General features: G+C 34.0%; 1 long non-coding RNA gene across 1 annotated transcript in view; it reads right to left on the bottom strand.

Annotated features, from left to right (window-relative positions):
• The window catches only part of LOC144336297 (uncharacterized), a 42,714-nt gene extending 17,669 nt beyond the window's left edge, over window positions 1-25,045 (bottom strand). Inside the window, exons 1-3 of the long non-coding RNA XR_013407929.1 lie at window positions 24,916-25,045; window positions 21,645-21,700; window positions 3,095-3,179 (exon numbers count right to left, since the gene is read on the bottom strand). This is a non-coding gene — a long non-coding RNA (uncharacterized LOC144336297). The remainder of the gene's footprint in view (window positions 1-3,094; window positions 3,180-21,644; window positions 21,701-24,915) is intronic.
• Between the last annotated feature and the right edge of the window lie 1,140 nt (window positions 25,046-26,185).

Raw genomic sequence — 26,185 nt, 5'->3', positions numbered from 1 at the left:
ACAACCGTGACAGTGTGGATCTTTAAAATTTCACCTTTATGCATCATCGTGTTTGGCAAACAATTACTTTGAAACATAATTTGAAATAAATAGGTAGATAAATAAATACATAATTATCTGTAATAATGATAAATAAAAAATGTTTTTAAGACTCATTTTCCTTCCTTCATTCCCTCCCAATAACTTGAGCTTCAGTCCACTCAACAAGTGGGTTCACCTTTTCTCTTCTCTTTCTACTGCCCCTTCTCTAACTTCCTTTGAATTTCTTTTTATTCTGCTGAGAAATGAACTTAGGACATGAGTATCTTCTTCCATCCACAGCATTGACATGAAAGCTTCTATTCCCCAAAAAGCCTATTTGGTTATTTTTCTAAACAAATACAAACTTTCTTGAAAGCCTACTGGTTAAAATAATATTTTAATGCCACACCAAATCAGGTAACCAGTGTCTCTACTTCATTTAAACAGAGACAAAAGCAATTTTTGCCATTCATCCCATTGAGTTATTATTGAATTGTTTTTGTGACATTTTAAAAATTAAAAGTCTAGACATTTTATACTTTTGCATCAAATATTATATTTTTCATATTCTTAATAAATTACCTGTAACACTGATTGTACTTTTTCTGAAAAAAATCTAGTCTTCTTTCATGACCATTAAATTAACAAATAAAATTTGTTTACTAGATTCCGTTTTTCGGAAAGTTTGTAAGTATCATTGAGTATAGTCGATTTTAAGAAATATGACAAATACAGAAGTAATATTGTAATAACATAGAGTCACCCTTTAGTTTTAGAAAAAAGTAGAGTGAACTTTTTTTATATTCACATATTTCCTTGTTTCCATAAATCTATCATAGATATGGACACACATACAATCTCATTAGATATGCATTTAAGATAATTCTACATACTTTTTAACATTATGGTCTAAATATTTTAGCTATTTTGGATACTTAACTGAAATAACTGATTAATTTTATTGAACTGATCTACATGGCTAATTAAAATAATTAATTTCCCAGTATTGGAATTAGACCAATATATATGCAAACATCATTTCTGCAGAATACTAATGTGATTGTGGAAAAGCTATTTGTTTCTTAGAGCTACAAATTTATTTTTTAAACAAAGAAAATGTCTAAATTTAGGGAAGTCACAGAGATGAAATTAGATAAGCAATATATTACATACACTATATATCATATATGTAATTTTTGTGATGATATATATTATATATTAGTACAATGTAGTTGTCATTTTCAGTTTTTCACGTTGCCTATTACAAAATACCCAATTTATATTCCTGACTGAATTTTATTTAATCATTTTAATGTATTTTATTAAACTATTTTCATATTTTAGGCTACTTGCCTTTTTCTGATTACAAATGATAAGTGCTTTAGAACCTACTTCTATTAATACATAGTTGTAATATTAAAATCGATTTATAAATGAATGGAGATTAGGACAGAAACTTTCTTCTTAGTTCTCTAATATTAGCCCTGCTTATATTGAGGCACTTTTACATAATGGCTCCCCTTTCTAAGATAGAAAATAGCTTTAGAATGCATGTACTTTAAACTCCTGACCTCGTGATCCACTCACCTCGGCCTCCCAAAGTGCTGGGATTACAGGCTTGAGCCACCGCGCCCGGCCCAAGACCAGCCTGGCCAAGATGGTGTAACCCCGTCTCTACTAAGAATACAAAAATTAGCCGGGCTTAGTGGCGAGCGCCTGCAATCCCAGCTACTCAGGAGACTGAGGCTGAGAATTGCTTGAACCCGGGAGGCAGAGGTTGCAGGGGGTCGGGAGACGGTGAGATTCCGTCTCCAAAAAAAATAAAAATAAAAATAAAAAAGAAGAAGAATGCATGTACTTTAGAAAGCATTTATTGGAGCCACTTAAAACTTTTTGTGAATACAAGATTCATATTATATACTAAAATAATTGTATCATAAAGACGTATGCTCCCTCTGGATCGCTGTTTATCAACAGAGCACAGTAGATCTGTTTTCCTGCCTTCTCCCTCTCCAGTCTGCACAGAAGGTTTGGAAATAGGCAGCAGCTTTCATAAAAGTCTCAGTGATTGAGGTTGGCACGTGCACTTAATTTTGAGTACGGCAGAACTGGTAAACATCCTGAAGTGTTCATGATGTTCTACACAAAGGGAGTTATCCTTTTAAAAATACCAAAAACAACCTTATTTTAAATACTGGAACACAAATTCATGATATCCACATGGTACTAATATTTATGAATTTGGAGTGCTAAATGCTACCACATGCCTTAAAAACAATAGTATCAGCATCCTCTACTTTTAATTAAAAGAAAATTTATCTAACAGGTATATTTAATTTGTTTTCTTAGATTTTCTTGTTATGTCATACTGTCTTATGTAACCATATATAAGTCACAAGACATGATAGATTGATCTAACCCATTCTAAAAATTCTTTTTACCTCTTTCTAATTTTCACATGGCTTGGCTTTAGCCAGAAATTTCAAAACAAAATGACAAACAGAAAATTTTATAGTGATTATTCTCATTTGTCACTTCTGGTAATACTTGTAAAAATTAGAAGTTCTTTATGATAATTTCTGACATTTTTATAAGATTTTACATGTGTTATGATTTTATTATTTAAGACTTTATCTTAAAGTCTTAAAATTGTTAGCTATAATCTGATTTTTTTTCATAGTTTTAACTAATTTTTATGGTAATTAGAATACCTTCAGTGTTATATTCCTCAGTTTTGTAAAAATTCAAATAATACATATGACTACATAGATATTATTTTTCAGGTTTTTTAAAGGGAATTATGCTTCTCTTAAACATATATCTGGGAATACAAAACCATTTCTTTAAATTATGGTAAACTATGATATACATATATATATATATAAAGTATGTTTTATCATTTTTATACATCTTAAATTTCAGTTAAATTGTAGCTGACAGATTCTTTAATTATCTAATCCTCCATTAAGAGAAATTCTTGCTGTTCTTATAGGTCTTTTCCCTCTTTTGTTTAGTTAAGCTGCCTTGGTGATCTCTGGTAACTTGTTGGTCTGTGTCCTCAAATCTGTATTACTTTCTTTCTCACACTATTTCGAATTTGTTCTCTAATTCCATCTGGTCAATTTAATCAAGTTGAACATTTACCATCTGCATATGCTCTGTTTAATACAACTGAAGGAAGACAAGGACCCTTGTTAGACATCCCAAACCTCTGACTTCAACCACCCCTATACTAGACAAGTCAAACTCCATATTCTAGAAACACTCACTGGCCGCAAGTTTACTTTCATTTTCAAGGTAGTACTCTTCCTCCATAAACATCAATTCTTCGTCTTTGTATTTCTTCTTTTTAATATCTAAATTTGGATGATTGCATTTCCAGCCCTTGTGCTGTATTACCTAATTCTCTCAACCTCTGGTCTAATGAGGAAAACTACTTACCTGATGTGATTTAGGAGGATATTAAATAAAGCAATTTAAATGAAATCCATAGCACTGTGCCTGTTAAGCAAAGTGTGATCAGTAAATATTAGCAATTCTTATTGTTTAATTATTATAATTACCAAACTTTCTCGAAATGATTTTTCTGTTTTATCAATGACCACTAGTGGTATTGGAAAATCATTTCTATCAAAATATTATTGATACATGAGTAGATTTTTTTTAAGGAAATACATTCTAATCCCTTAAAACTAAGGTCTAATCCTTTGGGTATATACCCAGTGATGGGATGGCTGGGTCATATGGTACATCTAGTTCTAGATCCTTGAGGAATCGCCATACTGTTTTCCATAATGGTTGAACTAGTTTACAATCCCACCAACAGTGTAAAAGTGTTCCTATTTCTCCACATCCTCTCCAGCACCTGTTGTTTCCTGACTTTTTAATGATCGCCATTCTAACTGGTGTAAGATGGTATCTCATTGTGGTTTTGATCTGCATTTCTCTGATGGCCAGTGATGATGAGCATTTTTTCATGTGTCTGTTGGCTGTATGAATGTCTTCTTTTGAGAAATGTCTGTTCATATCCTTTGCCCACTTTTTGATGGGGTTGTTTGTTTTTTTCTTGTAAATTTGTTTGAGTTCTTTGTAGGTTCTGGATATTAGCCCTTTGTCAGATGAGTAGATTGCAAAAATGTTCTCCCATTCTGTAGGTTGCCTGTTCACTCTGATGGTAGTTTCTTTTGCAGTGCAGAAGCTCTTTAGTTTAATGAGATCCCATTTGTCAATTTTGGCTTTTGCTGCCGTTGCTTTTGGTGTTTTAGACATGAAGTCTTTGCCCATGCCTATGTCCTGAATGGTACTACCTAAAGGATTATAAATTATGCTGCTATAAAGACACATGCACACGTATGTTTATTGCAGCACTATTCACAATAGCAAAGACTTGGAATCAACCCAAATGTCCATCAGTGACAGATTGGATTAAGAAAATGTGGCACATATACACCATGGAATACTATGCAGCCATCAAAAAGGATGAGTTTGTGTCTTTTGTAGGGACATGGATGCAGCTGGAAACCATCATTCTTAGCAAACTATCACAAGAACAGAAAACCAAACACCGCATGTTCTCACTCATAGGTGGGAACTGAACAATGAGATCACTTGGACTCAGGAAGGGGAACATCACACACCGGGGCCTATCATGGGGAGGGGGGAGGGGGGAGGGATTGCATTGGGAGTTATACCTGATGTAAATGACGAGTTGATGGGTGCAGCACAGCAACGTGGCACAAGTATACATATGTAACAAACCTGCACGTTATGCACATGTACCCTACAACTTAAAGTATAATAATAATAAATAAATTAAAAAAAAAACAAAAAAAAAAACTAAGGTCTAAATAAAATATTTATTACATGTTAAAAATCAAAATCATAGAAGTCAAGATTTGGAAAAGATTTAAGATTTTCTTCATTTTAAGGTCATCATTTAATTGTGAAGCCAGAAAATATATGACTTGTCCAAGGGACTCTCATCAATACCTTCTCAGAAGTAATTAATCTCAGGGGAAATCAATTTTGGTACTTGTTAAAAATCTGTTTTCTTATTTTCAAATAGTAATTATTAATCATGAGATTATCAGAAACAAGACTATCAAACAGTCTTTTATTATTTTCAGTTATCATTTTTAATATTGTCTTAGTATATATTTTAAACTGTAACTTCAGTTCTGGATTCACCATCATTGATTTATTAATTTTATTTATATATAAAAGAGTATCTAATGTATACAATCACTATGCTAAGTATTTTACAAATAATATGTAATGTAAGCCTCATATAACTATGGTGCTTCTGTTATTCTCATTATATATAGAAAGATTTGACAGAGTAAATTGTTTCTTTCAGACAAACATTGGTCCCAACATCTTGTATGCTGAGTTTGTTCCTATCTTACAGTTTCCTAGTCAGCGTGTGTTTATTGGGTTGATCAGACCCTCTCCTTCATCTGGTGCAATGCGATCAAATGATGTACGTGAGTTGAAAGCTAGTTACCTAACTTTTATCTTTAGGTCTTCCAAAATGATTATCTAAATGTATATATACAAGGTATTTGTCAAGTAATTCTTTTCAAAGTTCCACATCTCTTATTTCAAGGTGACATCCTTGAAGGAAACCTCATATACGTCTAATAATTGTAAAAATACATTGAAGAATTCATGAGTCATGGTACATTAAACAGGGATTTCTTGATTAGTCGGATTTTTAACGTAATGCAGGTATTGTAGTATCTGCAAACATAGTCCTTTCAGTCTCCTGCTAAACTTTTAAGTATGTAAAACTGCCTAATAGCATAGCAGAGTTAAGGTATTAATAGCATATGTTTCTAATTCAGACTTTTGGTCTCTTTCCTAAATTTTTTGTCTCCCTTTCTATTTATTTTCCTTACTAGAAAGTGTGTGCTCAGCTTTTAAAATAGGCAAGAGATTAAATTGGCTGATTCACTGATTTTCATTTTATTGCAGGATATACGAAACATGTATCTTCTTGTTATATACATCCCATATTATAGCTCTGTGCAATACCTAAGTTTTAGATTTGCATTTCAAAAAGAGAATTACAAGCTTTCTTAAGAGTAATGTTACCTATCTGATGCTTTCATTGAAAACAAAGTTTAAATTTCATCTCATTGGCAAGGTCAACTCTAAAGCTTACTACACAAATTTGGAATTTAGAGTGGTTGTATTCAGAGGCTTTTATTTAGTTTATGCTTATCTCTTTTTATCTTACTGATATTATAGAAGTAATAGGAGTCGTTAAAATGGTGTATTCAGCAAAGGTTTTGGAAATAGATATCATGAAAAGCATTGTTCCTATCTGGGTACGTGAATCATATTAGAATTAGTGCAGAACTAAGATATTTAGAAAAGATTGTAAGTAGTCACAAGTTTTTTCTTCCTAGGAATACATGTCATTTTATTTATTGAATTTAGATCATTTAAACCTCTTTTGTATCCTCAGATCTATGATAAGTTCTAAAAATCTGATTTCCAGCTAATTCAGCTTGTTCTAATTTTAGGATAGACCTGTAAGAATATAATGACCAGTTTAACTATAGTGATATATTTATTTCCAAATAATCCTTAATAATATAAATATTTCTAAAGTTTGCAATATAAATATAAATAACATTTTCTGTTCCTATTTAGAGGGAGGGCTATACACATATTTGTAGTTTAATGTAAGGGTCATAGTGGATATTCCTCATGCAGTAGAATAGTTGATAACAGGGAATCTATCCTATTTAGAAGAAAAAAATAGCTTTCATAGGAAGTAATGAGCAAGCTGAGAGATGATGAGGAGATTGAGAGTTCCTCACTGGGGCTGGGGCTGGTGAAGAGGGCCTTCCATGGTATGGACATACCGCAGTGTTCTCATCTATTTACTAATTAATGGACATTTGAATTATTGCTAGTTTTGAGTAATAACAAATAAAGCTATTATGAACATTCATGTACAAGTCATTGTAGAAACATAAATTTCATTTATCTTAAATACATAATAGTGTATCCAGTCAGTATAGTCCATGTATGTTTAAGTTTTTAGGAAACTGCCAACCTGTGATCCAAAATGGTTATGTCATTTTACATTCCCACCATTAGTGTATGAGAATTCCTGTTCTTCCACATGCTTGCCAAAATTTGGTATGGTTAGTCTTTTTGCTTTTAGCCATTCTAATATGTATGCAGTAACAATGGGTTGTGCTTTTAACTTGTATTTTATGAATGACTAATCATAGTGAGCATCTTTTCATGTGCATATTTCACATGCTTATTGGCTATGTCATTCTTGATGAATTACCAGTTCTAATCACCTCTCATTTTGTAAATTGGATTGCTGGTTTCTAAGTTATGGGCCTTGAAAGTTATTTTATATTTTGGATTCAAGTATTTTATCATGTATATGATTTGTAAATGTTTATTTCATACAGTACATATTTTGCATTTGGTCTTAGCAATATATGTCAAAGACTAGAAGCTTTCATTTTGATGAAAGAAGTTTATCATTTTTTTTCTTTGATAGATTTTGGCTTTGGTGTTGTATCTAAGAAATTGTTTCATTTGAAGTGATGAAGGTTTTATCTTATGTTTTCTTCTAGGAGTTTTATAGTTTTATGTTTCACATTCGTGCCTATGATCAATGTTGGGTTAATATTCTAATATGGTTTGAAGTATAAAAAATATTCTTAAACGAAAATGGAAAACAACGTATGGATATACAATTGTTCCAACGTAATTTCTGAAAATACTATACTTTCTCCCCTGAATTGCTTTTGCCCCTTTGTCAAAAATCTGTTGTTTATGTAGGTCAACTCTAGTTTCTAATCTAAATTCTATTTTGTTCCAAGGACCTATTTTTATGCCAAAACTTGAAATCAAGTATTGTTAGTTCTTCAACTACAATCATTTTCAAGATTATTTTGAATGTTGTTTTGAATATTTCTAGGTCCTTTGCATTTCCATATGAATTTTATGATCATCTTACAAGTTTCTGAAACATGCTAGGTGTGATTTTGATAGGAATTGTATCCATCTGTAGATAAGTTTGAGGAGTATTGCCATTTTAACAGTATTAATTCTCTGATTAATGTTCATGGGATGCTTTTCATTTAGATGGAGCTCCTTTAATTTCTTTCAGCAAAGTACAGGTCTTTCACGTGTTTCAGATTTATCCTTAAGTATTTCATATATTGATCCTGTGGTAAACATTTTCATTTCAATTTTTAATTGCTCATTGCTAGTGTTCAAAATGCAATTGATTTTGTCCATTGCTCTTTTATTCTGCAACCTTGCTGAACTCATTTATTAGTTCTAGTAGCTCTCTTTATGGACTTCATTAGAATTTCTTTATGAATGATCATGTCATCTGTACATAGTAACAGTTTTACTTCCTTGCTTTTCATTTTAGATATCTTTTATTTCTCGTGTTTTAGTTTGTTGATATGGCGAATTATACTGACTGCATTTCAAATGTTTAACCAAACTTGCATTTGTAGGATAAGCTGCATTTAGTACAAGAATTATTAATATAGGTAGATAGATTGGTTGCACAGATAGATTCAATTTTTATTTAAAACAAATTTCATCTAGATTTATGAGGAATACTTGTTTTTTTTTTTGCAGTGTCTTCGTCTTGCATTGATAGTGCAGTAATGCTAACCTACTATTCTATTCACTCTTTGTTTTTGTTTTGTTTTGTTTTCTGATGAGTTTGTGTAGAATTGGTATTGTTTCTGCCTTAAATATTTGGCTGATTCTAGCTGTAAGGCCATGAGAACTGGGAAAATTCCTTGGGGTAACTGTCTTAACTAGTAACTTAATTTCCTTAATATCCTATATTTTTCCTGATGCTTATATCTTTTGTTGTCCCTTTTTTCTTTCTGATGTATCTGGATAGAGGTTTATCAATTTTATTGATCTTCTCGAGGAACTAGCTCTTGGCTTCATTGATTTTTCTATTGTTTTCCAGTTGACTGATTTCCACTCTAATTCTTTTTTTTCTTCTTCTTCTCCTTACATTGAGTTTTGTTTTTCCTTCTTTCTTTAAGGTTTTCTTTTTTTCTGGTGGTTACTGAGGTGAAGATTTTAACAAGACATTTCTGCTTTTCTAAGGTGGAAATTCACCACTATAAGTTAATTACTCCTTAATGTCCTTACTGCTTCTGCAGTATCCTACGTATTTTGAAGTGTTTTCACTTCCAAATGTTCCAGTTAAAACTGCTTAACTTATATTTATATTTTCCCTTTTTATTTCTTCTTTGGATAATGGGTTATTTAGAAGTGAATTATTTGGCTGCTAGATATTTTGTGATTTGGTAGATTGTTATTGATGCCATTATTAGTAGAAAATATATTTTTAAATTGATTGGTATTTGTTTTATGGCTCAGAGTAATTCTATGTCCAAAAGTACTCCACGTATACCTAAATGGTATGGGTTTTCTATTTTTGTTGGATGCAGGCTTCTGTAGATATTACTGCAGTCCAGTTGGTCAGTGTATTCTTACTGATCTTTGTATACTTGTTCTATCAATTACTGTGAGTTCCTTTGAAATCTCAAACTGCAATTATGGCATTATCTATATCTCTTGCAGTTTCATTAGTGGTTGCTTCATTTATTTTAAATGTGCAAATATAATTGTTTACATATAAGCATAATTGTAACCATATGTTGCTCTTATGATAAATTAACCCTTTTATTATTTTGATAATATTGGGGTTTTTTGTTTTAAAATTTACTTTGCATTATTGTAATATATTCATATCAGCTTTTTTTTTGGTTAGCTTGATATATTTCTCATTTATTCACTTTTAACCGATTTGTTTCTTTATTCAAAGTACATTTCTTTGAGACAGCATATAGTCGGATCTTTTCAAAATCTGTCTTTTAATTTGAGTGTCTAAACTATTTACATTTTATATGGTAATTGCTATAACAAAGTTTAGCTCTATTATATTCCTGTTTGCTTTTTTATATAGCCTATTTGTCTCTTTTTCCTGTCTTTCTTTTTTATTTTATTTTTATTTTAGAGTAGTTATATCATTTTATGATTTCATTTTCTCTTAAGTTGCTTATTATTATGTATAATGCTTTGATTTATGATTTCAGTGGTTGCATTAGGTTTAATAGTGTACATCTTTAATGTACATAATTGTATTCCTTATCTTTTACTTAGACTTTCTTTTTATGGTAAATAAGAATAAAGCTTCACAGAAAAATTAACTAAAACATATGAAGTTCTTACACACCTCCTCCCCCTACACACACGTAGCCTCCACCATTGATGTTCCCCTCTATAATAGTACATTTGTTGCAATCAATGGACAAACATTAACCCATCATTATCAACCAAAGTCCATAGTTACTACAGGGTTGACTCTTTATTCTTGCTGCTGTACATTTTGTGGGTTTGGGCAAATGTATAATGACATGTATAATGACTATTCATATACATATTATATGTCTACTATGATGGTATCACATGGAAGCGTTTCCTTGTCCTAAAAATACCCTGTGCTTCACCTATTCATCATCCTCTCCCCCATTACCCCAGCAATCACTGATCATTTTCTTTTTTTCATCATTTTGACTTCTCTAGGATGTCATATACTTGGAATCATATAGTATGTATTTTATTTTAGATTGGCTTATTTCACCTAGTAGTGTGCATTTAAGTTTTCTCTATATGTTTTAATTGCTTGGTAGCTCAGTTCTTTTTAGTAGTGAATAATATTCAATTGTCAGAATGTACCACAGTTTACTTATCAATTCAAATAGTAAAGGGCATCATGGTTTTGTCAATTACGAAGAAAACTGTTGTAAACATCCATGTGCATTTTTTTGTGTGTGGACATAAGTTTCCAATGAACTTAAGTAAATGACAAGAAGATTAATTTGTGGGTCATACAGTTAGAGAGTGTTTGGTTTTGTAAGAAACTGCTAGAATGTTTTCCAAAGTGGCAGTGCCATTTTTCATTTTTACCAAAATCTCATTGCCTCAAAATCCTCATCAGAATTTGTTGTTGCTAGTGTTTGAGACTTTAGTCATTCTATTAAATAGCTAGTGGTATCTTATTGCTTCAATTTGCAATTCCTAAATGACATATGATGCTGATCATCTTTGTGTATGCTTATTTACCATATGTATATCTTCTTTGGTGAAGTGTCTGTTCAGATATGTTGACCATTTTTAATTAAGTTTTTATTTTCTTGTTTTATTTACCTTATTTTATTTATTTATTTAATTTTTGGAGGTAGAGTTGCCCAGGCTGGACTTGAATTCCTGGGCTTAAGTAATCCTCCTACCTCAGCTTGCCGAGTAGCTGGGACTGCAGCCACAGCCTGTTCGTTCATTTCCTTATTGTTGAGTTTTAAGAGTTGTTTGAATATTAAAGACAACAGTATTTTATTAAATATTTCTTTCCAAATATTCTTTCTCCATTTGTGGCTTGTCTTATTCTCTAGACAGTGTCTTTCGCAGAGCAAATGTTTTTAATTTGAATGGAATCCAACTTATCATATATCCCAATATACTCCCGAGAAAAACATCAAACAAATTCCTGTAAAGCAAATCCTACAATAGTACTTCTCAAAATGTCAAGATCATCAAAAACAAGGTAAGTCTTAATGACTATCATTGCCAAGAGGAACCTAAAAGGCACGGCAACAAATGTGATTACATCCTGGGACAGGAAAGGGATATCAGATTAAAACCAAGAGAATATAAATATTCTATGGACTTTAATAAAATGAAAGGTATTGGTATGCTCTGAATGTTTGTGTCCGCTAACAATTCACAAATTGAAACCTAACCAACAACATAATGGTATTAGGGGAGGTTATTAGGTCATAGGGCTCAAGCCTCATGAATGCAATAAATGCCCTTAGAAACAAGGCCCCAGAAATACACCTTCCCCTTCTGCTATATGAAAATGCAGCAAGAAGGCACCATCTATGAGGAAGGGCCCTCCCCATACACCAAATCTGCTGGTGCCTTGATCTTGGACTTTGAAGTTTTCAGAACTGTGAATAATAAATTTCTGTTGTTTATGAATTATCCAGTCTATGGTATTTTGTTACAGAAACCCAGACGAACTAAGATAGGTATCAGTATTCTTTCATTCATTGCAGCAATGGGTCATGCAAATATAAGATAATAATAAGGGAAGGTGGGTGCAGAATGTATGGAGATTTTCTGTACTATCTCAGCAAATTTTCTGTTAAATCTAAACTATTTAAAATTTGTCTATTTTAAAAATGAGGTTTGACCCAAACAGAAAATGTCAGGCACCCTCCAAGTTTTCTGTATTAGTGAGAGTTTAGACTTAGTTGTGCATACAAAGAAATTCCAGTACTATGTGATTTACTTTTCTTTTATGTAACTTAGAGTCCCACAGATAGGCAGCCAGTCAAATAAATCTGGCAGCTTTTCTTGGGGCCCTCCAGGAACCTGGTCAGATGCTCAATACTAATAGTAACCTAGAAAATGCAAGTTAAAACTCCAGGGTAGAACCACATTTCAAACACAGTATGTTGGCAAAATGTTTAAATGTTCGACAATATGAAAGTGGCAAAATTTGTAGCAAAGGGGACATTCATACATTATCACTGAGTATAATATTTGGTACAACTATTATATTCTACTAGATCACATCAGGTACAATTTTACTAAAATTGCGTGTTCTACTAGATCACATTAAATACAATTTATATTTGCAAAACAATTTTACTAAAATTGATAATAAATACTAAATACCAAACATTAATCACTAAAATTGGACATATATGGATACAAAGACCAAATCTTAGCCATTGGCATATCTGTTTAAAAAAATCATAAATATATGTACCCAGAAAAAATGTTCACAGTAACATTATTTGCAATAATTTAAACCCCTACACAATCAAAATGTCAATAATGGCATGGAAGATTTTACCTATGAAATTAAATACGATGATAATTTTTTTTTTTTTTTTTTTTTTTTTGAGACGGAGTCTCGCTCTGTCACCCAGGCTGGAGTGCAGTGGCCGGATCTCAGCTCACTGCAAGCTCCGCCTCCTGGGTTCACGCCATTCTCCTGCCTCAGCCTCCTGAGTAGCTGGGACTACAGGCGCCTGCCACCTCGCCCGGCTAAGTTTTTGTATCTTTAGTAGAGACGGGGTTTCACTGTGTTAGCCAGGATGGTCTCGATCTCCTGACCTCGTGATCCGCCCGTCTCGGCCTCCCAAAGTGCTGGGATTACAGGCTTGAGCCACCGCACCCGGCCACGATGATAATTTTTTAAAAACTCAAAATGAGTTTTGGAGTAATAGTCATCATAGTATCAGGCTTTACAATTTCAAGAGTCTTGAAACCTTTTAAAATTAAAAATAAAGGACCACACAGAGCTAAATTAACTTCGAAAAAATAAGGGTCATAATGAAGTCCTTTCCCTATTAGGCTTTAGCATGTGTATTATATGATAAGGGCAGTATGATAATGGATTAGGAACAGATAATCAGACAAAGACATACACAATTTGGAGACATTTATAAGTGTTTTATGTAGAAAATATATGGTCTCACAAGTCAAAGGGTAAAGAGTTTAACTATTTATAATGTAGTGTTAGGAAAATGGGTTTGTTACATGAAAGAGAGTAAAACTAAAATTATGCTGTTTAAAATGTCTGACCTAGGATTAATGTAAAACTTGTATAAAAGCAAATTAAAAAACATGATGTATAGAAATATGCAAAATATTTTTATGTCTTAGGAATGGTTAAGCACTACACTAAACATGCCAAAATAAATCACAAATCATACGGGAATAAATAATAAGTTTGAATTAATCATACTAAGGTTTCACTGTCTAAGTCTAGAGTTTCTGTTCAATAAAACCCAACTTGTGCAAATTTAACAGAGATTTAACATATTAGAATATATTTGCAAAACATAAAATCAACGGTGAAAGAGTATGATACAAAAGAAGTCCTAATTAAAATGGACCAAAAAGCAAAAGAAACAATAGAAAAATGGACAAAGTCAATTTGTAGAAAAGGAAAAGTAAATCATTAACAATTAAAGAGACAATCAACTTCTTTAGTGTGTAGAATAAGTAAAACATTAGTAAGGTGCTGCTCTACATATATCAGTGTGGCAAAAAGTGAGTAAGGTTGAAACTGAGAAGTTTTCTGAAAACAGAAAACTATCTTGCCCTTCCTGCAGGAATGTACACAGGTGCAACCCTACTGGCAGTATTAGATAGTTTAAGTATTAGCATTCATGGCTCAAAAATCCTAGAAAGATTCTTATAAATTTCCCAAACAAGCCAAGAGTGAGATTTTAATTGCAATGGTACGTGGTGGTAAGGAGTAGAAGGCAGTGTAGGGGCACATTATTGAGGGATAGATGAAACACAAACAGTGAAATACTTTCAGGAGTCAAAAGCCAAAAAGGCTACTTGTATGGCAAGCAGTGTGAATAGGTCTTTAAACAATGCTGAGTAAAAAATCACGACAGGAAATATCTATAGCAACATGTCATTTACATTAGTCAAATACACGATCTACGTATTTTAAAAGAATAAATACAATTTAAAGATACATTCTACTGGGTACGAGGCTTAATACCTGGGTGACAAAATAATCTGTATAACAAGCCCCCATGACACAAAGTTTACCTATACAACAAACCTGCACAAAAACAAAAGTTATATTAAAATATATGTGTGTGTATATATATATTCTAAGCACTCAGGACAGCAGGGAACATAACTAGGGAATAGGCATAAGAGAAAATGAATAGATACATAAAAAATTTAATCTGGAAAGTGAAATTAAATCATTTACTGCTATAATGCAAACATTTTAAAAATGCAAAAGTTAAAATTTATCATAAAATCTAAAATTGCACAGAACCAAGCATACATAATATTTTTAAAAAATTTACTGCATTCTGGCCGGGCGCGGTGGCTCAAGCCTGTAATCCCAGCACTTTGGGAGGCCGAGATGGGCGGATCACGAGGTCAGGAGATCGAGACCATCCTGGCTAACACGGTGAAACCCGTCTCTACTAAGAAATACAAAAAATAGCCGGGCGAGGTGGCAGCGCCTGTAGTCCCAGCTACTCGGGAGGCTGAGGCAGGAGAATGGCGTGAACCCGGGAAGTGGAGCTTGCAGTGAGCTGAGATCCGGCCACTGCACTCCAGCCTGGGCTACAGAGCGAGACTCTGTCTCAAAAAAAAAAAAAAAAAAAAAAAAAAAAATTTACTGCATTCTATCCGGGAAACAAACCTTTCTTGAACCTGATATTTGTAAGCCAACATGTGTACCTGTGAGATTATTGTTTATTGCCTTCTAGAGTACACTCATATTAATTAGCACAAACATCAGCTCAGTAAAAATTAATAAAGAAATATGTTTAACTGCCATATGTTTCTATTAATTAATGCATGCCATTGCAATTATCCGTAATTGCTAAGCAAAGATCAGACAATTACTGACCCTAATCAATATCACAAAGTTAGACTTTCCAATTAATTGAAGTTTATGAGGATTTTGAGCTTGGATTCCAGTCATGTCCACAGAGTTTATAAAATAACCTATGCTAATCATTCACACCCAATACCTCTGAGAAGAAATAAAACTCTGGTAGTAAATCCAAGACTCAAATGCAATGTTGCCTGAACTTGAATTGAACTCTGATAACTATTTGTTGGGTGGATTTGGACATCAAAAACTCAACTAAAGCTTTGTTTGAGGAGCCAAGCAGCCGGAACCACTGACTGCATCTTGGGGATGCCATTCCCATCACAGTCTCGTAGACTTGAGTATTTATTATGACAGTTCTTGGCTAATGGTAGTAAATTATTCATAAAATGGGGTGACATTCTGATTATTTTAGAGGGTGACATTCGGGTCAGCTGAGGTTTTAAGAACAGCATCACTAGTTTCAAAGAGGTGTGAAGGTGATTTCCTCTTTTGCTACTATCTTCCTCAATTCAGCTCATCTTCCTCTGTTATTTTATTCGTGATAAAAGAGAGACCTTTTGCCCTGTCTCCTGCTAATCCAATGCCTATGTCATACAGGTTATCTATTACTACTCTTTAAAAGATAGGCTCTACCTCCTTATGCTTAGCCTTTTCTTCATACAACAAAATATTTCAAGTGGGAGTCACCTAGAACCAAATATGAAAACAAGCCCATAAATCATAAATACCAAAAATATAGAAACAATTATGTAAGTAAAATAATTTGTATGCAGTTTACATTGAATTTTATGAATTTTATCTCTTGTTTACCGCAAGCCCTCCAGCACAGAGTCCTAGTTTTGTCTGTGTGTGTGCGTATGCATGTGTAGTGTATTGTTGTATTCTGAATACACTGAGTTATCTCATTGGTTTTGCCAAAAACACTCATGATACATATTTCTGTCACTATGGAGGAACAGTTAGCTTTTTGAGTAATTGTGTCAGGGATGCCCAGGACCATTGTCGGGTTCAGAGATTCACCACAGCGACTCACTGAAATCAGCAAAGCTGTTACACTCATGGTAATAGTTTATTACAGTTAAAAGATACAGCTTAAAAATAGCATGAGAAAAGACACTTATGGCAGATGGTCCAAGAGAGAACAGGAACAAGCTTCTAGTTGTCCTTTCTCACTGGAATCACTGAAACAGTGCTTAATTCTCCAAGCAATGATGTGTGACAGCACTTGTAAAATGGTGACAATCAGAGAAGTTCACCTGAACCATGGTTCCCAGGGTTTTTGACTTATATGACTTATAGTTTTTTTACCTATATGACTTAAAGGTAAATCTATAGGCATGTGGCTCTCATTTGATTCACCTTAGCTACTCCTACCCAGAACCCCCAGAATTCAAACTGGTACAGTGTGACCCAAAGTCTAGGAACAGAAAACAAGCATCTACCATTAATCACATTGTTAGCATAAACTGGCATTCCCAAGGTCTCAAATCTATAAAAGCACTCTTTGTATTTCAAAAGATTCCAGGAGTTCAGAGGTTATCTTTCAGGAACTGATCAAAGGCTGGTCCTGAAGACCTTTGGAATCTGCAGTTTGGGCAAGCTAGACCTGCTGAGTTAACCCTTTGCTGCACAATAATATTGAAGAGTATAGGCATCTGGAATAGCTACTTTTTCTCCATTTTTCTCAGTGGTACCTGTATGAAAGGGTAAGGTAGTGGTAATTGGTAAAAAGGGCTCTCAAGGAAGCTTTCTTTAAAACTATTTTTCTTAAGTTGCACATATACTTAGAAGGATGAAAACTGCAATCAATCACACTCTATCCAGCTGCCCTTTAGCTACCTCTCTTACCGTAATAACTTCTGAAAAATTCAGTGGAAACTTCCAGAAGAACAGGCACTCTAGAGTATGCTCCTTGCTTTCTCATTGGCCCACTTAGTCTTGAATCTCACGTTACCCAGTGGTCTACATGGCATCATTTTCTCACTGAGTGCCTACTCTTGGCACGATAACTGTGTTTGCTGAATCTGCTTTCACTCCCTGGCACCCCTCCACTAACAATTTGGATGTAATGGTGTAGTGTGCTTTGCTCAATTTGATGGCAAGTTTACAAGTGAGGCTGCTGATTATTGCATCACAGTTCAACAACTCTGGGTGATAGTGCACAAAAGCATAGCCTTTCCATCATGGCCATGGCATCTGGTGGGGTACACAGGCACAGACAAGCCATTGGCGGGAGGACTTATTATTAGTCATGGCTGATCCTGATAATCTAGAGCCCAGAGTGTGGGCAAAGCATTTCTTTCCTTTGCCTTCCTGTCACCTTTCAGTCTACACACAGCCTCCTTTTAGTGGATTCCTTAAATTCCCTTATTCTTGGACCTCCCCTCCGTTCTTTTACCCTTCTGGGTTCTGCAGAGAGCCTAGGCTTCACCCTTATAACTACTTCAGTTGAGATTACTGAGCTAGGTTTGCTCCTTATATCTGAGACCAGGGATATCAAGTGATTGTTCATTGGCTAGATTAGAGACCGATTTATGACTTTATTATTATTTTTTAACCTAATGAAGATCTTTACCTTCAAGAAATTACAAGGAAAGAAACATCTTCAGCTAATGTTGATGATCTCTTAGGGAAGGAGAAAGATAATAGTGCTCTGTTTTATATGTTTTGTTTCTACTCTTTTATTTGTAAACAAGTATCTTGCCTGTGTTTACATATGCACAAATTTGTATGGCTGTATATTGTACACATAAATTAGAAACTCTGGATGTGGCTCCCAACAATTTGTGTTTTGACATGTCCTTCAGGTGCTTCTGAAGCACACTCAAATTTAAGAACCACTGCACATATGAGTTTAAAAATTAGGCATTGTAGATTAATATTATTGTGATGTTTTATGCTTGAGAAATAGATACACAAGTAATAGAGATAACTTGTGATTCTGATACAAGAGATAACTTGTGATTTCTGAATATCTAGAAATCAATGAATGATAGCTACAGATAATATTGTCCCCGTCTTTCAGTTTAAGCAGAGGAATGTTTCTTGCTCTCACCAAAATTTCTTCCTTGTGTCAAATAAAGCAGTTGATCCATGAATAGTTGGTTTTGGTTGGGGAGGGTGACGTTTTCCTTCAGCAGACCTGATGACAGCAGCTCTGTCCCCACATTTTTTCTAGATGCAAATTATGTGTAAAAATGTCAATGAAAACATGTTTCTGCTTCAGATATAACAGATTTGATTCTCTAGATAGATGGAAACTAGGCAAAGTCAGTGTATCTACTGTTCTATCCCTGCACCAAGTACTAAAAATAACTGGACTCAATATCAAGAGAACATGTATGAGCACAACAGAATATTTTTCAATAAATATCTTTCTAGTCTTAAAAAGTATCAGACAGTAAGCTAAAATTGCTCTTATATATATTATATCTGATCTGTACATATCTAGTCTATCAACTTGCCTATCTCATCGTCAGTTTATGGGATAGAATGAAAAATATGATCCCCAAGGAAATTCAGGTCTTAATCCTCAAAACCTGTGAATATGTTATCTTACGCCGAAAAGGGGAGAGAAGACTTGGCAAATGTGATTAAGGTTATGAACCTTGAGAGTGGGAGATTATTTTGGATTATCTCTGTGAGCCCAGTCTGATCACATGGCTCCTTTAAAGTGGAGTAACTGTCCTGGCTGTAGTCAGAGAGATCTGTGACTGTGGAAGCAGCCCCAAGAGATGTGATATGAGAACCACATGATGTCAGTTTCTGGTTCTGCCATGTCGGGGCTATGCTCAAGGGCTAGCGAAAGTCCTCTAGAAGTTAAGAGTGTCTCTGAACTGATAACTAGAGCCAACAAGAAAATACAGACCTCAGTCTCTGCATTTGTGTTACTGGACAATTTTCACCAGTGTTACAATATATAATTCTATAGTAAGCCACAATGTTTATTATGTGGAATTTTCACGTCTTTCTTCTTCAAAATTGACACCTTTGTTCTTGGCTTTTCATTTTAATAAACATGATAATATTAATTGTTTACTCATACTGAATAGGTTAAAAATAAATCAGGGGCATTTTGATTGAAAATACATTGCCTTAGCAGGGCATGGTGGCTCACACCTGTAATCCCAGCACTTTGGAAGGCCTAGGCAGACGGATCACGAGGTCAGGAGATCAAGACCATCTTGGCCAACATGGTAAAACCCCATCTCTACTAAAAATACGAAAATTAGTTGGACGTGGTGGTGTACGCCTATAGTCCCAGCTACTCGGGAGGCTGAGGCAGGAGAATCCCTTGAACCCGGGAGGCGGAGGTTGCAGTGAGCCAAGCTCGTGTCACCTCACTCCAGCCTGGCAATGGAGCAAGACTCCGTCTCAAAAAAAAAGAAAAAGAAAAAAAAGAGAATGCATTGCCTTTGTAGGTTGATGTAGGTATAACTGGCATGCACCTTTTCACAGTGTATCATCCTAAAGAGAAACATGGTGAACTTACTCATTTACCTAGGCCTTTCAAAGATCTTTCAATCAATTTTATATTTTTCTTCATGAATTTTTTTACACATTATTTTTGTTGGATCATGCATTTCTTGAACATTGTTTTTGTAAAATATGAAATTATTATTCATTTTGTTTTATAAAAGCAAGTAAAGCATAAATTTCCTTCTGAATACCATTAAGCTTCCATCAAAATTCAGTATCTGCACCCATTAATTACCCTTGCTTCCCTCTATGGTTGAACATTATCAAAATATTTAAAAAACAATTAAAAAAATTATGTAAAAATTATGTGAAATTTGTATTGCAGAGAATTCTTGCCTTGTGATTGTTTGGCTTGCGGGTTTCTGACTTTATGATAGTTTTATCAAGGTGTTAAATGTGTTTTCAGCTTATATTTTTGACTTAAAATGGGTTTATCAAGTCACAACCCCATCATAAGTTGAGGAGCATCTGTATTTTATTATTTTAACTTAACTTCCTTTTTAAATGTGTATTTATAAATTTTAAGTGTATTGAATCTTTTGGTATTTAAAGCAATGAAGTATACTTAAATTTTAAATTAAAAACTGTAAATAGCATATCTGGGAAAATATTCCAACACAACTTATTATTGACATGTAAGAAACATGAGACACCTGAATTTAATAAAAATTGGCAAAGATATGTATGATTACCTATCAAAAGAAGAATTAGTGATCCATATTATTCAATTGGTAATATCAATGCTAAATGAGTACGTATTAATTTGGTTCATTGGAAAGTTTCAGGGAGATACTGGCCAAACAACTTGAAACATCTAATGTTAAATTTTCATTTCAAGTACAAGAAAACTCCTAAAATACTCCATAGAAATATTCTACTGTAGTAAATCAGATGATCTGAATTGATGGAAATGGCAAACTATTGACTAAAATCTATTTCAGGAAAAAACAGCTGTTGAAGTCAGCTGTCCTGGTATAAATAAAACAAGTTAAACCATAAGGGCAGAATCTTAGAAATTTGGAAACATAATTATGCCATCTGGAAATAAATAGACTAATCAGAGAATAGAGATTTGGAGAAAATAAAATTAAAAATAACTTGAAAAACAATAACAAATATGTGTTATCTATTCTCGAAGTCCAATTTGCTTACCGCTTATAAGATCACTATGTTTCTGTAACTGTATTGTACTGTATCCCCGTTATCTGTATTTGTCTATTTATTTATAGTATACATATAGTGGTTTTCTAAGCTATATGTTCCATGCATAAACTAAGTTACATTTTATTACATGACCCAGGTTTATTGTTCATAAATCAAGTTATAGAAATGAAAGATCTCAGAAATTTTTTATGTGGCGATCAGAATGTTGATATGTGTGTGTGTGTGTGTGTGAGAGAGAGAGAGAAAAAGAGGGAAAGAGAGGGAGAGAGAGCACAATCTACATTGTTCTCTTACTCCATGCTAAAGTGTTTTTGAAAACATACTTGATCTTCAGGATCAACATTACTAAGCAAGAAAACAACCAAGAAATGATGAAGACAATTATTCCTACTGTGACAAACAAGCATGTCATACAAAAATGAGACTGTGCCTTTAAATTATTTATATATTTCTGTGTGTGTATATTATGTCATCTTCTCAGAATGGACTGCCCTGATTATCTTACCTAGAGCAGCTGCTGCTATACTGTCCAAACTCCTCAACAACGAATACATTCTATACCTAGGGCACAATTTTGTGTTGTAAGATAAATAATCATAGAATCATATTAGAAGTTGTATAATTGCCTATGTAATAAAATTAATTTGAATGTCATTTATATTTCAGTAACCTATTTTTCATTATAAGGTCGGAAAAACATTTCGCTTGTAAAAAACATAAGAGATATGAACATAAGAGATATGAGTACAAATCTAAAATTTCTCTGTGTCATACATTTTCTTTAATGAATAATCGACATTTCTGTTATATTAATAAGGACAATATTAAATACAACATGCTAAAAAATGTGTGGCAATAGTAAACATGATTTCAGTGAATCTAACAGAATTGAAAATGCATAAATTGACATTCTTATGAATACTGATTACACACACATATGACTAGAAATGGGCATGATTTTCAGATCACATAAAAACTTTGAAGTTTCAAATTATATTCTGTGTATACCTAATGATGTTTTCCATTTGCAAGACAGAGAAAGCCAGACAAAGAGAGAGGAAGAAAGAGAAACAGAAGAGAGATAATTTGATTCAAGTCTCTAACTCATTGATCAAAAATAGGACTGCCATAAACATTCAGAGAGAATTTCTAGTCAGAATTAAACCAATAATGACAGTATTCTATAGTCATTTCAGCTCCTAATAAATCCCTTCTCCATGAATGCTCATAATTCAAGTCTGTTGGTATTAAAATACAGAGCTAAATTTTTTCAAAGAATATTACCATTGTTTTTGTTACATTTGAAAAAATGCTGTATTTCAATTTGAAGAATGCAGAAAATAAAGCTCTTAAATGTTGTCTGTCAGATATGTAGCAGATCTGACACACAGTCCAGCATTACTAATATTGCTTCACAACTAACTATATTTTAATAATTTCTAAAAGCAATAATTATAAATATATTTTCCCCCAGAAAGGATCTATGTCTGAACATTTTACCCATCTTATAACGTTGAAATACTTTGCTAAATCTAATTCAAGTAAATATTGCTTTAGTAGGCACCAAATTGATACATTTCCTCCTTCTAGCCTGAGTAGATCATACATATTTGAACAACAGCATCCAAAATAAGTTGAAAAGAAAAATCTTTGATCAAGATTGTGAAAGCACTGTTTGTTGTCTAGTGAAGTTATGGAGATTAGCCCACAATTTTACTTTCTATTCTTTAACCATTTTTTTGCCCTTATTGTTCTAGGATAATTTATGTTCAGCTGTTGGGTTAAATTATATACATTTTTTTCCTTTTAAATTTATGATTTGAGATCCCTTGTGCTGTGTTGTCTAATTTTTTATTGTGATTATCAATATACTGTTCAGAAAGGTGACTCCAAAAATAGCAAAATGATGGTATAACAATGTATGTACTTAGGTTACTTCATTCCATGAGAGTAAAAGCTGAGAAATTAACAAGGCCTGATATTTGAAGAAGTTTGCTTAATTACTAGTAGAAAATGTTAGAATTTTATTTATTAAAGTGAGCTACACAAAAATTTAAATTCTAATTAATTATTTATTGAACACTTACTAAATATTATGTGTTGTGTAAAATGCTTTTCATGCTTACTTTAATTTCATTCTCACAATGACCAGCAAAATATGATGGAATAGCATAGAAGAGAAAACTGCAGTTTTACAGAATAAGTAGCCCGACAAAGATGGCTGGACTTTGGCCCAAGTATTCTAGTCAGGGTATTAACTATAACTCTAGAATTTATGCTAAGAAAGTAACTTTGCATCAGTCTGAATATTTTTTCTTTATAAGAAAATAGACCTTAGTCTTCAGAGATTTACTTGGTCCTTTGTATCAACAATAAACACTAGTGAAATAACCATCAATTTCTTCCCAAAAAGTACATGTAGAACATACCTTTAGTACAGCAGTGATATGATCAGAGAAGTGCCTCATGCCACAACAACATTTTCTCCTAGAAAGTCCAGTAAGCTTCTCTTGCCTGTAGGAGGGCTTTGACGCAAAATGGTCCTTAGGAAGTGCTTTTGGTGGAGGGACTACTTGAGGTTTTACTTCTGATCCCACAGAGCTTCTTATGAAATACTTATACAAAGATAGATGTTTCAGGATAAATAAAACCTTTATCTCTTCTACAAAACTGACATTCTATTTAAAAACAATCCTTTATCACGTCAACGATTGCAAAGACTAACAAAGGCACTGTTATATTTTGAAGAGTGGCCATGCATTATAATTCAGTATTGTTTCTTATTCTAACATCAATAAAATAATTTATAATGAAAATTTAGAAGATGAAAACAGTTCAGCAGTCTCAACTACCAAAGGTAGATCTTAGTAGTGATGTCAGCAAGATAGTCAAACAGGAAATCTCAGGCTCTACTTGGCCCACAGAAAGTTTAACTAGCAACTATCCACGAACTAGAACATCCTTTGAAAACCCCTACACCTGGAAACCAGCCGGAGATACCAGCATGGGATGTAGAATTGAATGAAATCTGAATCTGAAGGGTAAGAAGAATGGTCTCACTCTACCTGGGCCTCCCCATTCCTTTTCCCCAAATTGGCACAGCAAATGGAGATGGTTTCCCTGCACTCACAATTTCTCCCAGGAAGAAAGAGAATAAGAGGCAATCATTCAGTTTTCCTAATGTTCTAAGATGCTACTCAGGAAGTCCACTCTGGCTTCACCTCATGGAGAATACTAGGGGAAATGGCATGGCTTGACTGCCCTAGGGTCAGGTAGAAACAAAAAAGTTACTGGTGCACAGATCCTCTGTTTTCCTGACAGCTGTGTTTCCCGGTCAGGGATATCAGCCAACCTCACAGCACAACCACAAAGTTAATCTGGTTCAGGTTCCCTTCAGAGGCACAGTGGGAATACAATTTAACTTGAGCCCCTAGACTGCTAGTCTCTGGGCTCAGCCTTAGAACCCACGCGAACAACTCTGCCCAGTCAGGGAAACACAGCTTCACCTATTTGTGAGAAGATCAGAGGTAGACTGGGCCTGACCAGGGAAAACAAGTAGCAGCTCCACACAGCCAAAAAACCCACACAATGACTCCAACCAGGAAAGAATATGTCCACCTTTCTATATTTTGGAGAAACACGAGGGCTAGTCTTACATTATCCAGGAAGTCAATGAGACAATAAACTCAGCTGGAAGCCCACTTCATGGCTCCACCCAGTTAGGGAGAAAAATCTTCAGTTTTATATAAGTAGTATATTGTAGCCTCAGGTCTTACCTGTCCAGGGTTGTGACCCTGCCTAACTTCAGAGTCTAACTTGCAATCTTGCCTAACTATAGATTTCAAATAGCAGAATTTTCCGGCCAGGAATACATCTTATGACTGAATTGAACAGAAGCCATTGTATTTTCCAGCCAGTAGTTTCATCTGACAGAAAAGCCCAGACAGTGGTCTCGTTGGTCAGTAAAGCCAATCAATAGCCCATTCTGATATCACAGCAAAGACAGTGGATCAGCCAACTAGAGAACTCAGCAATTTCTACCTGCCTGGGATTTTCACTATCTAACCTTCCAGAATCACAGGCTAGACCAAGTATGTGAAGCTCTGGGCTGGGAGTGGTGGATCATGCCTATAATCCTTGCCCTTTTGGAGGCAGAGGAGGGAGAATTGCTTGAAGCCAGGAGTTTAAGACAAGCCTGGGCAATAAGATAAGACTCTGTGTCTACAAAAAAGAAAAAGTAAAAACAAAATTAGCCAGACACAGTGGTGTGCACTTGCAGTCCCAGCTACTCAGGAGGCTTAGGAGAGTAGATTGCTTGAGCCCCAGAAGTTTGAGGCTGTGAGATATGATTGCCACTGTACTCCAGCGTGGATGTCACAGCAAGACCCTGTCTCAAAAATGAAATAACAAAATAGTGATGCTTTGTTCCTGCCAAAGAACTCCTGTAAAGGCCAGAAAACAAAGCTATCTCCTAAAATGTGCAGATAACAACATAAAAACACAAGGATTACAAAGCATCAGGGAATCATGACACCTCAATAAAAAATAAATAGGCTCTAATCATGAACCCCAAAGAAATGAAAATTTGTGAAATAACTGAAAAGAATCAGAATAATACTCATAAAATAGTTCAGTGAATGACAAGAATATGCAGATATACAATTTAGTAAAATTTGGCAAACAATACAAGAAAGAAGATAGAAGATCAACAGAAAGTAGAAACAATAAAAAGAGCCAGATAGGAATTCTAGAGATGAAAAACACAATGACTGAACTAAAAATTTCAACACAAAACTTCAAGAGAAGACTGAGTTGATCAGTCGGAAGAAACAATGAGCTGGACAGAACATCCAGTCACTGGAGAAAAAAGAGAAAATAGAGAAAAAGAATGAAAAAAGCCTATGGGAATTATGGGACACAATCAAGAGACTAAACCTTTGTGTAATAGAATTTGTAGAATGAGAACAAAGCGAAAAAGGGCCAGAAAGCACATATGAAGGAATAATGGCCAAATAGTTCCTTAATCAGAGAGTAGGTGCCAACATT

This window comes from Macaca mulatta, chromosome 17, assembly GCF_049350105.2.
Source record: "Macaca mulatta isolate MMU2019108-1 chromosome 17, T2T-MMU8v2.0, whole genome shotgun sequence".
Taxonomy (NCBI): Eukaryota; Metazoa; Chordata; class Mammalia; order Primates; family Cercopithecidae; genus Macaca; species Macaca mulatta.
The sequence above is the reverse complement of the archived record's forward strand: the minus strand, read 5'-3'. Positions and strand labels throughout refer to the sequence as shown.